At 46.7% G+C, this 13,714-nt stretch overlaps 1 protein-coding gene across 8 annotated transcripts in view; it reads right to left on the reverse strand.

Annotated features, from left to right (window-relative positions):
* OTUD7B (OTU deubiquitinase 7B) overlaps nucleotides 1–13,714 on the reverse strand; it is a 38,355-nt gene that overhangs the window by 23,940 nt on the left and 701 nt on the right. For 2 of the 8 annotated variants that reach the window (XR_011326585.1, XM_069794245.1), the window contains exon 2: nucleotides 9,575–13,706. The exons of 1 other annotated variant lie outside the window; for it this stretch is intronic. The gene's annotated coding sequence lies outside the window, so the exon portion shown is untranslated. Of the gene's footprint in view, nucleotides 1–7,855; nucleotides 8,658–9,574; nucleotides 13,707–13,714 lie in introns of those variants that run through there. 5 more of the 8 variants (XM_069794250.1, XM_069794249.1, XM_069794248.1 and 2 more) reach the window with 5 other exon arrangements.

A 13,714-nucleotide genomic window follows, 5' to 3' on the forward strand; every position in this document is an offset into this window, starting at 1 on the left:
AATCTTCAGTTTTAGCAGGTCCTAAGATTCAGAAAGGTGTGTGCTCTTGCTGTGCATTCAAATCCTGATTTTCCGCATTCCTCGAGGCAGAAATGGAGAGCAGCGCACATCTGCAGGAGTTTGGACCAGGCAAAAAGCTCCATGGGATTTTTTCTTTGCAGTTGAAGGGTTATGATAAAAATCCTACTGTCAAGGAACAGAAACTGCTGGAAAAAAAATTACCCTGAGCTGAAAATTTGGCACATAAGGAAGAGGGGAAAAATTCTGTAAGGCTGGTTAAGGGACGTGTTGCCGTATCGAGAGGAAATCTCAGTGTTACGTGAAAGGCGAACAAACCCGTTTGTTTTCCTGGTGCCTTGCAAAAAAGTCTCTTTTCAGGATTATTCCTAAAGATGAGCAAAACTCCCTGGTGCCTTACAAATATTCTTTTCAGATTATTCCTAAAGATGGGCAAAACTCCCTAATGGCACGCAACTCCCAAACCCCAAGAGCAGAAAGTTAAACATCCATGCTTTAATCTGGAATTTCCTGGCTTTGTTGGTTAAATACCATTCTTATTATCTTCCACGCTTGCTAATCATATACTTATTAACTTTGTGCACACAGAAAAACTACTTAATATTCTTTTATCGCCACAGCAACCTCAGGGCTATTGTCAGCTGAAGGCAATCCTAAAACCAAGCGTATTCAGATGGCAAAATTTGGCAGCCGATTCTTGCTCTTGCCCCATCAACGACGTAGGGAACATCCCTAATTAGAAGCCCCACGTTTGTATCCTCTAACCACTGGCGAGAGCTACAGAAACAGCGAACAGTTTCTAAATGAAAACTCACTGCAATAAAAGATAACTTCCTTCTGGTGGGATTGGCATTTAAAAATAAAAAAATAAATAAGCATACGCAGCAAAGCGTGGCTTTTTGGGAGGAAAAGAGCAGCAGCACAGCCCACACCCGCTAACTGATGGCATTTGCAGTTACTGAGCAAACTCCCTCGCGCTCAAAAATGTCAGGCAAAACACAGATGGAAAACTCCAGGCCCGACGACACGGCGATGAACTGTTAAGAGAGATTTATTGCCGGTGTTCATGTGAAGGAACACCCTCTCCCTCTCGGTTTGGTTGTTATTTATTATTTTTTCCCATGCAAGGGAAACGTGCTATCCTCATCCCTCCCTCCATAACAGGTAGGAAATCCAAGCCCAAAGAGATTTGCAACCACAAATATATCATCCAGCAAAGGCTATAGCTGTCAAGCATGCCCAAATACCCCCCATAAGGGTACATATATACGTGGGCAGGTACAATGCTATCGCAACTGCTTCCAATGCTGGATATAATCCGTAAGTGAGCTTTCCCATTACACTGCAAACAGAAATGTGCTAAAGAAAACATACTTAGGACTAAAAACCAGTTGTTTCTACGATCTCTGCAATACCAACAGTTATTTGCAGGACACACCAGCAGGAATTAAGCAAAAAAATAGTGAATAGCCATGACTTAATCTTCCCCAACAATCCAGCCTCTCCTCTACAGCCAAAGTCTGCATGGCAGCCAGCATCGCCATCACATGAACTTCACCCAAAAAAGCCGAGAGTGCCAGTTTTCCTCCAGTATTTAATCAGAATGAGATAAAAAGGGCAACAGGACGAAGAAAACAAGTTGCCTGAAGATACTGGACAAACGGCCCCAGGGCATCTGACGCGGATGCAAAGCCCGTGATGCAAAATGCCCCGCCTTTCACGTTTTCTGGATTTTGGGGATGAATTTGCATCTTTAGCAAAGTGGTTTATCAGATATTTATCACACAGCTTTGTCACAAATCTGAAATACTGAAGAAAGCCACTGTATCCCATGTTACAGGTTTTTTCCGTTATCATACAGCCCATTTCTTTTAAGCTATCCGAGAAATACTTCATAATCAGTACTTAACAAGGAAATGCTACTTTCTAAATATTTACATTTTAAGCTATTCCAAGGGAAAAAAAAAAAAAAAAGCAAACGTAATGTTCTGTACACCCAAAGCTTTTGCTGTTTAAGCTTGTGTGCAAAGTAACAGCTGAATTTCGAGTCCTGCCTCCTGCTGCAATCCACTGCCCTTGCGCAGAAAGGACAGTGTCAAAATTTCCCTCTTTCCACTAGTGAAGAGCCAAACCCCAATTGCCTTAATTTGCAAAGACTTTAACTAGCACAATTCCCTGCACACTGCCTGGCTACAGGAGGGAAGCACCCAGAAACACCAACAAAGCGTGCTTTGGAAGATGCCACTATCGCTAAATTCCTTTAATTTCCCTCTTAGCAGACACTCGCCAAGCTCCTCTGAGATATCTTCAAGTCTTGCACATCCCTCGAAGCTTTTCTCTTTTAATTCCCCCATTGGGCTGCAGAGCTGTAGCCACTAACGGAAGGTTTTGGAAAACCAGCATGTTTTCCTTAATTGCATTTTCAGGTACAAAAAGGAGTCAAGAAAACATATCTCCAAGCTCTTCAGATAACAAAAATCTTGATTTGAGAGAGGGAAAACAACAGCATGGAGCATAACAAGCTCTGAACTTAAGGAGAGGTGACAGCTGGCTCGTGCAGACCAGCATCGGTGAGGCTTTGTTATCAACTCCAAATTAAAACATGCTCTTCAGAGCTTCAAAACAGCGGGCAGGAACACTTGGCAGCAATCCTCCTGGTGTGATAAGGTCCTATCATCACCTTCCCGTCATTTTTTTGGCTAAAATCAAGACTTTCTTGCTGCTTTTGGCACTAATACTACACCACAGCCCAAATCACAACTGCTGCTCACACAGGCACCGTGGGGTAAATGCTTTGTAAATGGCTTTTCCAGGACTGAAGCCATGGTCTATGATGAGCAACCCCAAAGGAGATATAGCTGGGGTATCTTGGCAGTATATACTCAATATTTTACCTAAGAAAAAATTCACAGGGGAACTGTCACGCCTCCATCAGTGAGGTTTTCAAAACTTGGAGGGAAAAAAAAACCCACCAACAAACACCCCCCCAAAAATATCAAAACACCTTTATTTGCAAAATGCAATATTGATATCACACCTCAGGAGCTGGGGATGCAAAGGCAGCTCTGCTCTGTAAATCTGGAACATTTACATCTCAGTTTGGCTTCATGTGAATAAGGTTTCCCAAAAATTTGCACAGAGGATGAGAACAGATGACTGGGGAAAACGAGTGCCTCCTTCACAGTGAAATCTGGGAAAAGATTCCTATTTGAATAGCCGCACTGCTGGGAAGCGTACAATTGCACATTGTTATTTGCACCCCATCAGTAAAACTATTTGGCACAGATGGCATTGAGCGAAAGCACAGTAGTGGGTGTTTATGCAGCACCCAGCATATTTTTTGCGGGGGGGGGGGGGGGGGGGGGGTGGCGCTGCAAAATACATACATACAGCCACATCTCCCAATTTCCGATGGACAGAAGTTATCCCATTTCAGCCATCTCCCTGCAAACAAACAGGAGAAGCAAGACCGAGGGGCGCAGCGCATTTTTTCCTACTCTCCCTCCCATTCAGCTCTACCTTAAAACATGGGAAAAAATCACTTTCAAGGGAATAAATGATTGATTGAAGCACTGGTTTGGTCACTGCAGAACGTGGGGTTTCAGGCTTCAGGTCCTTAGTTGTAATCCTAATCTTCTCTGCATAGCAGCTCAGTTACTTCCAGCTTGCTCCCCTTCAGAGCTGTTCTGCAACTTCGTTATCTCCTTATATACTTTACATTTCTCTCCCATGGTTCGCATCTGCTCAGAACTCACGGCGAAGCCTTTGAGCTGGTGGGAGGTTGAATGCTTCAACGAAACACCACAGATGAGGATTATCCATCTCATTGCAGCCTCCTACAAGAAACTGCCCTCCACTAGAAACTGCAGAGCATTAAATTCACAGAAGACTTTCATCCCAACTACTTTTGGTCAAATTTTTGAAACCGTAAGAGTTTATTAGCCCCTCTTTTGCTGATGGATTTTGCTAGAGCATGCAGCTTCCCAAAGGTTTCAGTGTGCTTTGGTGAAAAAATGGCAAATCCCCAGGGAAACAAACTCAAAACCAAAGCAAAAGGCAGTGCGAGGAAGCTAAATTTAAAATACAAACAGAACAAGCCAAAGAAGGTAGAAGAGTCAAAAGAGGAAAAGCTCAAGAAAAAACAAACCTTGTCCTGGTGTCAGTGGCAGCACCAGGGGGTCAGACAGAGACTTCCACCGAATACGTACCGACCAAGCCCCGGAGCTGACAATGGTGTCAATATTGTCTTTGAACCGTGCGTGGCTCCTTGTTTTAGAAACCACAATGTCCTAGACTGTCAGGAATCCTCCGAGCCCAACGCCTCTTCTGCCGTGATGCAAGCGCTGAACTATGCGGGCGAAACACGAGGGACCAGAACAGGAGTCATGCTGCTTGCTTCTTGCCTCCCAGTTAAAAACAACCCCTCCATTTGAGGCAAACACTGGCATCTCTCAGCGTTATGCTTTTCCCCAGAATTTGCCATATCACTGTCCAGATAAAATTGGTTTTTCAGAAGGTTGACATTTCTCCTCCCTCATCCCAAGTACCAGCACCCATGCCCCTTTCATATGCCCCCAATCTCTTGCCAAGTGCCATAAAGATAAGAAATAAGGGAAAAGCTCAGCACAGTTCACATGGAACCCACGTTCACTCTATTTTCCATTCTCCTTTTCCTTTAGGAACACACACATTTTAAATATGAGCTCCAGACATCGCTATCAGCAGGGCCCCAGCAGCATTTTCAGCACCTCTGCAACCTCACCTGTCCTAGAAGCCATGCTTTTTAAAGGATGCTCATATCTCCAGGACTCTCTTTATGACACCATCTTACACTTCCATTGGATGCGTCGCACAGGCACGGGATAACATTAGCACTCTCAAACCTCTGGGAATCCACGTATTTTTAGAGCAGCTTAGTGTAACGTCCGGCACAGGTTGCCCTCAACGATGGGGCATCGTCAGGAATCTCATTTCAAAAGCATCTCCCTCCCAACGCAATTCTCCGAGCGCCCACGCAGATAGAAACGGCTTTATTAGGATAAGTGAAAAAACACCTACCCCACAGGGATGTCACAATATTTAGTTAGCTAATGCTTGTAAAATGCTATAAAAAGCTTAATTAAGCCTCACCCTTATGAGACACTGGAAGGATTCACAAGCTTGTTTCAGAGGCAGGAGACAGATGAGCGCTAGGCAGCAAAAACACGAGCCTGGGAAGAGTTTCCACGTCCCAGCCAGGCCATCATCAGACATTTCATAAATAATCTTGGGGAAAACCCCAGAAAAACAGCAAGTGCACTCGCCTCGCAGCCAGAGACCAAGATCCAGGCCAGTATTTTAAACATTCACCTGCAAAAGAGCACAAGACTCAAATCTAATAAATAATAACCTCGTTATGCAAAGGAGCAGATTCTTGCATGACTGACCGCCAACTACAGGACCAAAGAGCCTCCTCCACTCTCTCTCTGCTATCAAAGCTTATAAAAGCTATTTACGACCTGACTGGGTCAGGTGGAAAGGTGTGGATGTACTGCTGCCTGCAGTGATTTCTCCATGCTAAGACGGTAGTTTACGAGGCAAGAACTGCTCAGCACTAACACCCTCTAGAGACATGCTGGGTGCATCGGTAAAGGGTGCCGGGGTGGCCCGAGGTGATGGGAGCTCCTTCTGCCCCAAAATCGGCTGGTTGGTGGTGACTGCTGCTGCTCCGATCAGTCTCTGCAAGAAGTCACCATCCCCTGCGTCAGTCATCAGGGCCAGCGGCACAAGGAGCCCCCCCCTCACCTGCAGGGAGAGCGACTCGGGCTGCTAATTAACTGCTAATTAACATGATTTAAACACCCATGGCTGCTGTTGGCTCGCACCAACTGCTCTCCAGGGAGATCTGTGGGAATAACAACCTCTGGCACCAGGGCAAAGCCTTTACCTGCGCAGCCAGTCACAGACTGAACTCCCAGCCCAGCCTGCACGAAGCGAGCAGCAAGGGCATCCTGCTCCTCCGTGCGGACAAGCTCCTAAGTAAGCCTGAATTTAAGTCCAACAGAATTAGTTGATCACATCTCCAAAGGCCAATTAATTCAGTTTTAATTACTCTTCTCCTCTTGATTTTTAAATATTCACATGAACTCAAGGTGTAACATCTTTCTGACTGCATTGGGCTTGAATAACACAGCCTCAAGACAAAGCTGAAAGGTTATTAACAAATTACTCCCCACCTTGAGATGTTTCTAAGAATGTAAAAGCCACAGGGTGTTGCTTAAATCAACACGAGCAAGGAGAAGAGAAGAGGAACAGCTCACGAGTTCCCAGCCCCGCTCCTGCCATGCACAGGGATTTCAGGAAGGAGCAGCATGGTGCCCTACCGGACCCAGAGGTGTTTTGCAGAACTGCCAGCAAATGGTTTCAGGCTGATTCACTGGGTTTGGGGTTTTTTTGGTTTTGGGGGTTTTTTTATTGTCCTGTCCAGAAAAGACGACCAAGTTCATTGCTGCTGGAAACACTTCACCCCATTTTGCTGTCATGGCCAAACACACCGTCATACTTGCAGAGTGCAGTCCTCTACGAGCCTCGCAGGGAGCAAGCCATCAGCATCCCCTAACAAAGGAGATGACTCCCCTATGAGAAAACCTTTTTTGCAAACAAAACGAGGTTTCATACCGGACTCAACACCAGACTAACCCTCCCAGTCACAGTGACGTACCAAGTTCTGCTTCCAAAAAACTCTTCCCATGTTTCTGCTTGGCACCTCGCCACACCAGCTGCTTTATCAGTTGTGTGCAAATACAAGAGGAAAGCACAGAAAATGCAAGTTTACAACCACACACTCAACACCTCCGATAAGAGCCTTCTGGATTACAAATATTTAGGAGCCTTCATCATTCTGCTTGCTTTTACAGTAAGACCGCCTTGGTTTCTGAAAGCCAATCTTATCAAAACAAGCAACACAGCGTGAAATCTTCAGTTCTGGCACAAAAGCAGGTTGAATAGAAAAAGAAACGAAACTTGGGTTGGGTTTTTTTTGGTTTGGGTTTGGTTTTTGGGGTTTTTTTTTTTGCCAGTCTCAAAAAAGCTGCCTGGCAAGAGACACGCAGGTGCTGCACTGACAAATCCCCAAGTCCCAGCTGCATCAAGAACCAGAGGCGAAGCTCAGGCCATCAGTGCAGGACAAGGCTCTTGGAGGTGCCTTAAGTGTGTCTTGATCTTCGACTAAAACAAAAGTCCAAAGCAGGTGTCCTCCTTCAGCCCCTGGGCATCCGTTTCCTGCTCATTCAAGGCAGGAGGACACAGCAACCAAAACTATATTAGGAAACTTTACAGTTTCAGCCCAAGGAAAACGTTTCCTTTTGCGTCAAAAGCCCATTTGCAACCTCTCCCGTTTTTAAACTCTAGCTTTCAAGTCAACATCATAAAAGACACCAGCAACTGAAGAGGACTTTCATCTTCAAGCGCATTTAAATATTCCCTTCGCACCACATATATTCCAATTTTAAACAGAGTTTTGGGCTGGGTAGGTGTATTTCCCAGCCTAGTTACTAAAAAATCTCTTTTCTTAAGATTTGGGCATGCCAACATCACAGTACAGGGGCAGCAGGCAGCCTTTGAGCCGGTGTACATTTGCTAACGAGGAGCACAACGAAGAAAGGGCAGACCAGGCAGGACCAGGCTAGACCATCCTGGGGGTCTTTGAGAGCAGAAGCCAACCAATCCATATGACAAGTTCATGCCATCAGTGGTTTTAATGCATGAGAAAACACCCGTAACAGAGTCTTATGCCACAACACTCCAAATTTCGCTAGCTCCCCACCCACGGATGACACACAGGATTTTATTCCATTACCTTGGGGCTTCTCTGCTACTTCTGCCCAGGATTTTTAGCACAACATCAGCACGCTCTTCCTCCCCAGCTTGCACGAGGGCCTGAGCACAGCGATGCTTCCGATGGAGCAATGCAGTGGGGAGATTACACCAAGCCGTGAGTCACACCTAGCTCTGAACTGTAATAAGCTCGATCCTTACACAAACAGTATTTCTTGCTTGGTCACCACACCCATGAAAACAGAGAGTGAAAGCCAGGCACCCCAAAGTGCCGTAAGGATGCCTCCACCTATCGCTAATTGAGACCTTCATCCTTCCAGGTGGCAAAATGACAGGCGACGAGAACCTGTCCGTTTGTGCCTCTGCCCTTCAGAAAGGGCCAGCAAGGAAAAAACCCACATGTTTAGTTAACCTCTACGCAAGTCTGCAAAACCTTCATAACAGAAATTAAAACACTTAATACCAAATGTCCATCTAAAACAAGAGTAAAGTCAGAAAAAATACACAGAAGCAAAGCGACTCGCAGCGTCCTCGCTTCCCACATCCTCTCTGCAGGATAACACAACACCAGAATTCATTTGCTAGGTTTTGGTACAACCTCACCAGAAGCAAATCTGGAGAAGCATAGAGCATCCTGGTCCTCAATGGCAGTATGCAGAAACAGCAGGACTGCACTCCCTGCCCTAACTCAATCAGGCAAATTAAAAGAGACCAAGGGAAGAAATAAAAAAGAAGCAAGGTAAAATAATTAAATATACCTCAGCTTCATCACTTGGGTCTTCCAGGGCACAATGGGGAAAAAACCCAAACAAAACAATCAAGCACCCTTAACTAAATAAGCATTTCACCGGAAACTAATACAACCCGCAGAACAGGAAAGATGGACTATTAGTTCCAGGATCATAGTTTTGAGGGGCTTTAATTTTCTTATTTTCTTGATTTTTCAATCATGTTAGGAACATGTACTTCCAAAAAAGAAAAACAACCAACCAAACATATTTTTAAGGGCTAATGTCAAACCTAAGCATTAAACACGATCTGGAACTCCTGTATGGTAGGCAGCCTTTGCTACATTTAAAAAGGTATTTCCAGAAATATTCTAGGAGCATAAAACTATGATGTCTCTTCCCTAGATTCACCACATGACTTTTTTTTTTTTTTTTTTTGACAAGGGCAGGAACCTGAGCCAGGACACCAGGGCTTTGGTCCCAGCAGCACAAAGTCAGTGCACAACCTTTGCCAGGCACCTCCAGCACATCCCAGCCTTCTGGGCGGCAGAAAGGATCAGGGGAGCTCCGAACTGGACCCTCCAAAGCCCTCAGGTACCTTCGGATGAGAACCAAGGCAGGAGGTGCCAAAAATCCACGAGAGATCTAGTTCTGCCAGACCCAGCCAGAAGCTTTTTGCTCCCCACTGTCAGTCACCCACTTTGCTTTGCAAAGCTCCGCCAGAAGGAAGCTCCCACGAGCAAGGCAGCAGGCTGAAACCTACTGAACTCCTAAACCAAAAATCCACCCGAAAACCTGCAATTAGCAGTACTGAACGGCTGACGTGGAGGGAAATGGGGCTGGCTCGCTCTTCCTGTAGACCTGCACGCAAACCTTGCCCCAATGAAAGGTCCATGTTCAACCCAGAGCTGAGACGTCGGTGCTGTAAGCGGCCCCACACCTTTGCTGACCAAGCCCTGCTCTTTACTTAATGAGCCTTATCAGAATAGCTACGAGCAAAATAAGCTACTCACATGGCTCAGCTCCAAATGAGCAAGATCTGAAGGTCCTTGAGGGAGGTTCCTCGCTTTCTCCTCCTTCCCACGATGGCGGGGCGCTGCCTCCGTCCCAGCCTGCATACCTGACCTGACGCTGGCAGGTTACCTAACGCACGCAAGAACAGCTGAAACACAGAGCTGGGATTAGCGATGCCGTGCTGAACCTGACCTGACCTAATACCTTTATTATAGTTGCTAAGCTCCAACTAGGTGCTGTACGAGACTGGATAAGGACTGCGCAGCTCTCGCTTCATCGAGGGCAAAAATCAAACTGGCAGATCATCAAACCTCTGTTACCAAAGCCCAGCAAAATAGTTATTCCTGGTGAAAAGGAAGGTGCAAGAAAACCTGCGAGCTCGCCAACTCCTTCGGCCCAAAGAAAGGGCGCTGTGGATGCAAAAAGAAGAAACCAGTCTGCAAGGCAAAAAGTGGAATATTTGTTCATAGATGTGACGGGCAGCCCCGCGGTCAGGCTGGATGTAGCCCTGAGGTCACAGGGCTACAGCATCTCGTGCTTGGTACAAGTAGCTCTTCAACAAGACTTACCGTCTTGTGAAACCCTAGCCTCGGAAGCCTCCTGCAGATTTTTGGCACAATCCCGGCTGCTTCAGGACAGCATGCTGTCCCCACAAATGGGGGTTTTCCAGCAGGGAAAAGGCGTTCTTAAAAATACGCTGTTGCTCAAGAGTCAGAGCATGAGAAAAGCAGCAGTTAAGCAAGAGTCACAGTGAAAGTTTATAAAAACGTGACAGTTTCCATATGCTTAACTGTTTTTAAATAAAAACTTCACCCTATTTTCCAGAGCTACGACCGCCTGCTTCCCTTTGCTCTAAATACAACCGTGCTAATTTCAACACCCGCATTATTCTAAGACTTGGGTTGAAGAACACGTCAGCAGCCACACAGGAATGAAGCCTCCAAGCCGTATAAAAGCCAGAAAAGTCTCCAACACAAACGCAGCAGCTTCATTAAGGCTCTACCCACACCAACATCACTCTGACTTATCAATTCCTCTTCGGAGAGCATTTGCGCTTTTCAGAATAAGTTACAAACTCTAACTTTCTGTTAGGTCCTGAAGGCTAAACAACAGCTCAAACCCTAACACAGATCACGTATTGCATTAAAAAAAAGTATTGTCATTGCAGTCCAATAATTTGCAAGGATGAGCATGCACGATCTAATTTTCACAAAGTCCTTGCTTCCACTTAAACATCAACTTTTCATCTCCAAAGGCTGCCCGCGGGAGAGGATGCTTGGTCCAGCGGGGATGAGACCCCAGGCCAGCCGGCGCAGAAGCAGCACCCGGGAGCAAAAATGTAACCGCATTTGGGGTAAACAAGAACTGATGGCGAGGATCCCATGGCAGCATAGAATTAGTTTGGCCAGAAACACACCACACTTCACGGGGCTGCGTTAACCAACTCGTTAGGATGAGGGATGGCAGCGGCAGGAACAGGAGGTGAAGAAATGACTGCACAAAGCAGTTTCCTAAAATCATCCTTCCTTATGCTTGATAAAGCCATTAAATGGTTTGACAAGCCCAGCAGCACCCACTCTCATAGCGTTCTCAGGAGCAGGGTTATACTCCTAAGAATTATAGTAATTATATAATGACCCATATTAGGCTCTCTTCCCATTTTAGCCAACTACGAGGCACGTATCTAAAATAAACACAGTTTTCTCAGCAGCTACATGCAAGGAAATTCAGTTTGAGACAAATTCACCTGCTTAAACCAGGCCACTACTATTTCCAGCGCAAACCCTGGTTCTGCAAGAGAGCCCAGCACTTGCTGTCCTCGCCAGCCTCCCATGGGATGCTCCTAATCAGCACCTCCGCAAATCAGGCCATGGCAGATTTTGCCACCGATTTTGCATCATTTTCTCCCCATAGGATTTTGATCCAGCCCTCTTCCAGCTGGGTAAATCTATTTTTCTGTCATTTGAAGAGATGGGTTTACAGTTTAACTAAAGCACTGTCAGAGCCAAGGCACTTGTTGAGATACGGGGCGAGAGAGCATCCCTTCCAGTGCTGCCATGGAGAGGAAAGTCACATCCTGCTGCAACTGCACAGCACGGAGCGGCAGAGACTCACCAGAAACATGGTAAACTCTCAGCAGAAAACCATACCAACAAAAATTGAGGCACTAGAAAGACCACAGTCCTGATCTTCGTAAGTATTTGGGCGCACAACTCCTCTTCGCATCCCCTGCCTTCCTCTACTCTGGCAGGGATTTGCACACTTAATACCCACCGCTCACATGCCGAGAGCTGACAAGTGTTTCACGTCTAGAGCTGTGTTTGGAGGAAGCCTGGCTCCCTAAGCAGGCTCTTCCGAGTCACGTGCTCGTAACGAATATCTCGACAGACATCCCTTCCAGATGCATCAAACGTAAAAGCCATGAGCTGCTGCACCATCTCCCCTCTCTAAGCTTATTTCTTTAGCAAGCAAAAGCGCATGTTCAAGTAGTTTAAACATCACATTTCCCCAAAAAATGACACAGCGCAGGCACACGCCAGTCAAGCCACTGTGCGGCGGCTTCGCCAATACTTTTTCCGCCAAGAATATCCCTTGTATTTCCTGGGAAAAGAATGGTTTTCTCTCTATGCCAGGGTAACAACTCGCAGTCAGCAGAAAGGAGCTTGGTGCGGGCAGTCCCTGCTCCGTACAGGTTAAAGCTGAGATGCCACAAGTCATCGCGCCAACTGTTCTATTTTCCTTTTACACCTTCTTTAAACAGCAGCTTTTGTTCTACTGAAACTATTAACCCAAGTCTCACAATTAGCACCGCAAGGCTTTTTTTTACATTTTATTTTAAACACTATGAAGAAAAGAACTGCCAAAGAAAAAACTGCCACGATGCTTTAAGCTCCAACCAACCAGCCCGCTCTCCTCCTGCAACAGGAGTTTGCACGCTCTTTATATCGCGGCATATAGAAGAGCACAGCTCTTCCAGGGTCAGGAAGAGCCGAGCTCCATGCAAGGCACAGCCGAAAGTGAACCCAAACCCAAACCAGAATGTCCAACTGTGGCGCGTGAACGGCAGCGACTGCGATCAGTCTTCGCCGAGGACTGGAAACACGTGGCAGGGTCAGGAAGAAGAGATCTGACATTGTTGGCAATCCGATGCAGAGGATTCCAGCCACCAGGTTTGGCTTTTCTGGCTATGCGACTTAAGCTGACAAGAACGTCTTTTTTAGCCCTGCAATTCAAAGTTGAAAATCGTCTCCCCTCCGCGCATGCCGCAAGCACATCACAGTAACTAATTATCACGTATGCAGCACCACACTGGTGTTAGCCCATTTTACAGATGGGTAAGCCACGAGCCATGCTCTCCCTGGTGTAGCGAGGAGCCGTTGCCACCTCCTGGGAGGATCCGGCCCGTTACCACGCTCCTTGCGTAAGCGACTCCCACGACACGGCGTTGGTGCAAAGACATTTCCCTTAAGCATGGGATTGTCAGAGATGCTTGAGCCAGTGAGTCACCACCAGCCTCCTCGCCCACAAGGAAAGCATACGGAGTCCACGGCTCGGCAGCGAGGCAACCTGTAATTAGCCAGATGAGAAACTCCCTTTCCTCCTGAGATCAAGACGGGTAAACTCTCGGGAGTTGTTTTTAAGCTCATGTCTCGCTGCGGCATGGCTGAGCGACCCGAATCCGAGTACGGCCTTGGCAGTTACGCACAGATCTTCACCCCAATGCCCAGCACTGTGAAACAGGCACATGAAAAAAACCAACAACAGCTTTCCACTGAGGCGAAACCCCTCGGCACGAGGACGGATGCTGGCAGCAAAGTTCTCTCCGGTTCGAACACGAAACACGGGATTGAAAAGCCATAGGTATTCCCAGGTTGCTGACGCCAATCCTATTTGCTCCGCGCCGAAGGAAAAGTAACCAGATTACGATGATTTAGTCCAAAAATCACCACGAACGGGAACGTTTCACTAACCCGGCGCCCACATCGCCCATTCCTACGCCCCGTTTTAGTTGATGCCCGGTTCTGGTGACCTGCAGCTGCCGTCCCGGCTCGACGGCGGTTGCTCCAGCCGTCGTTCCTGTTGGGAAGCTAGGATCGTTGTCCTCCCCGTTCCCCAGGGATTGGGGTCGAGCTGAAATC

This window comes from Haliaeetus albicilla, chromosome 10, assembly GCF_947461875.1.
Source record: "Haliaeetus albicilla chromosome 10, bHalAlb1.1, whole genome shotgun sequence".
NCBI lineage: Eukaryota > Metazoa > Chordata > Aves > Accipitriformes > Accipitridae > Haliaeetus > Haliaeetus albicilla.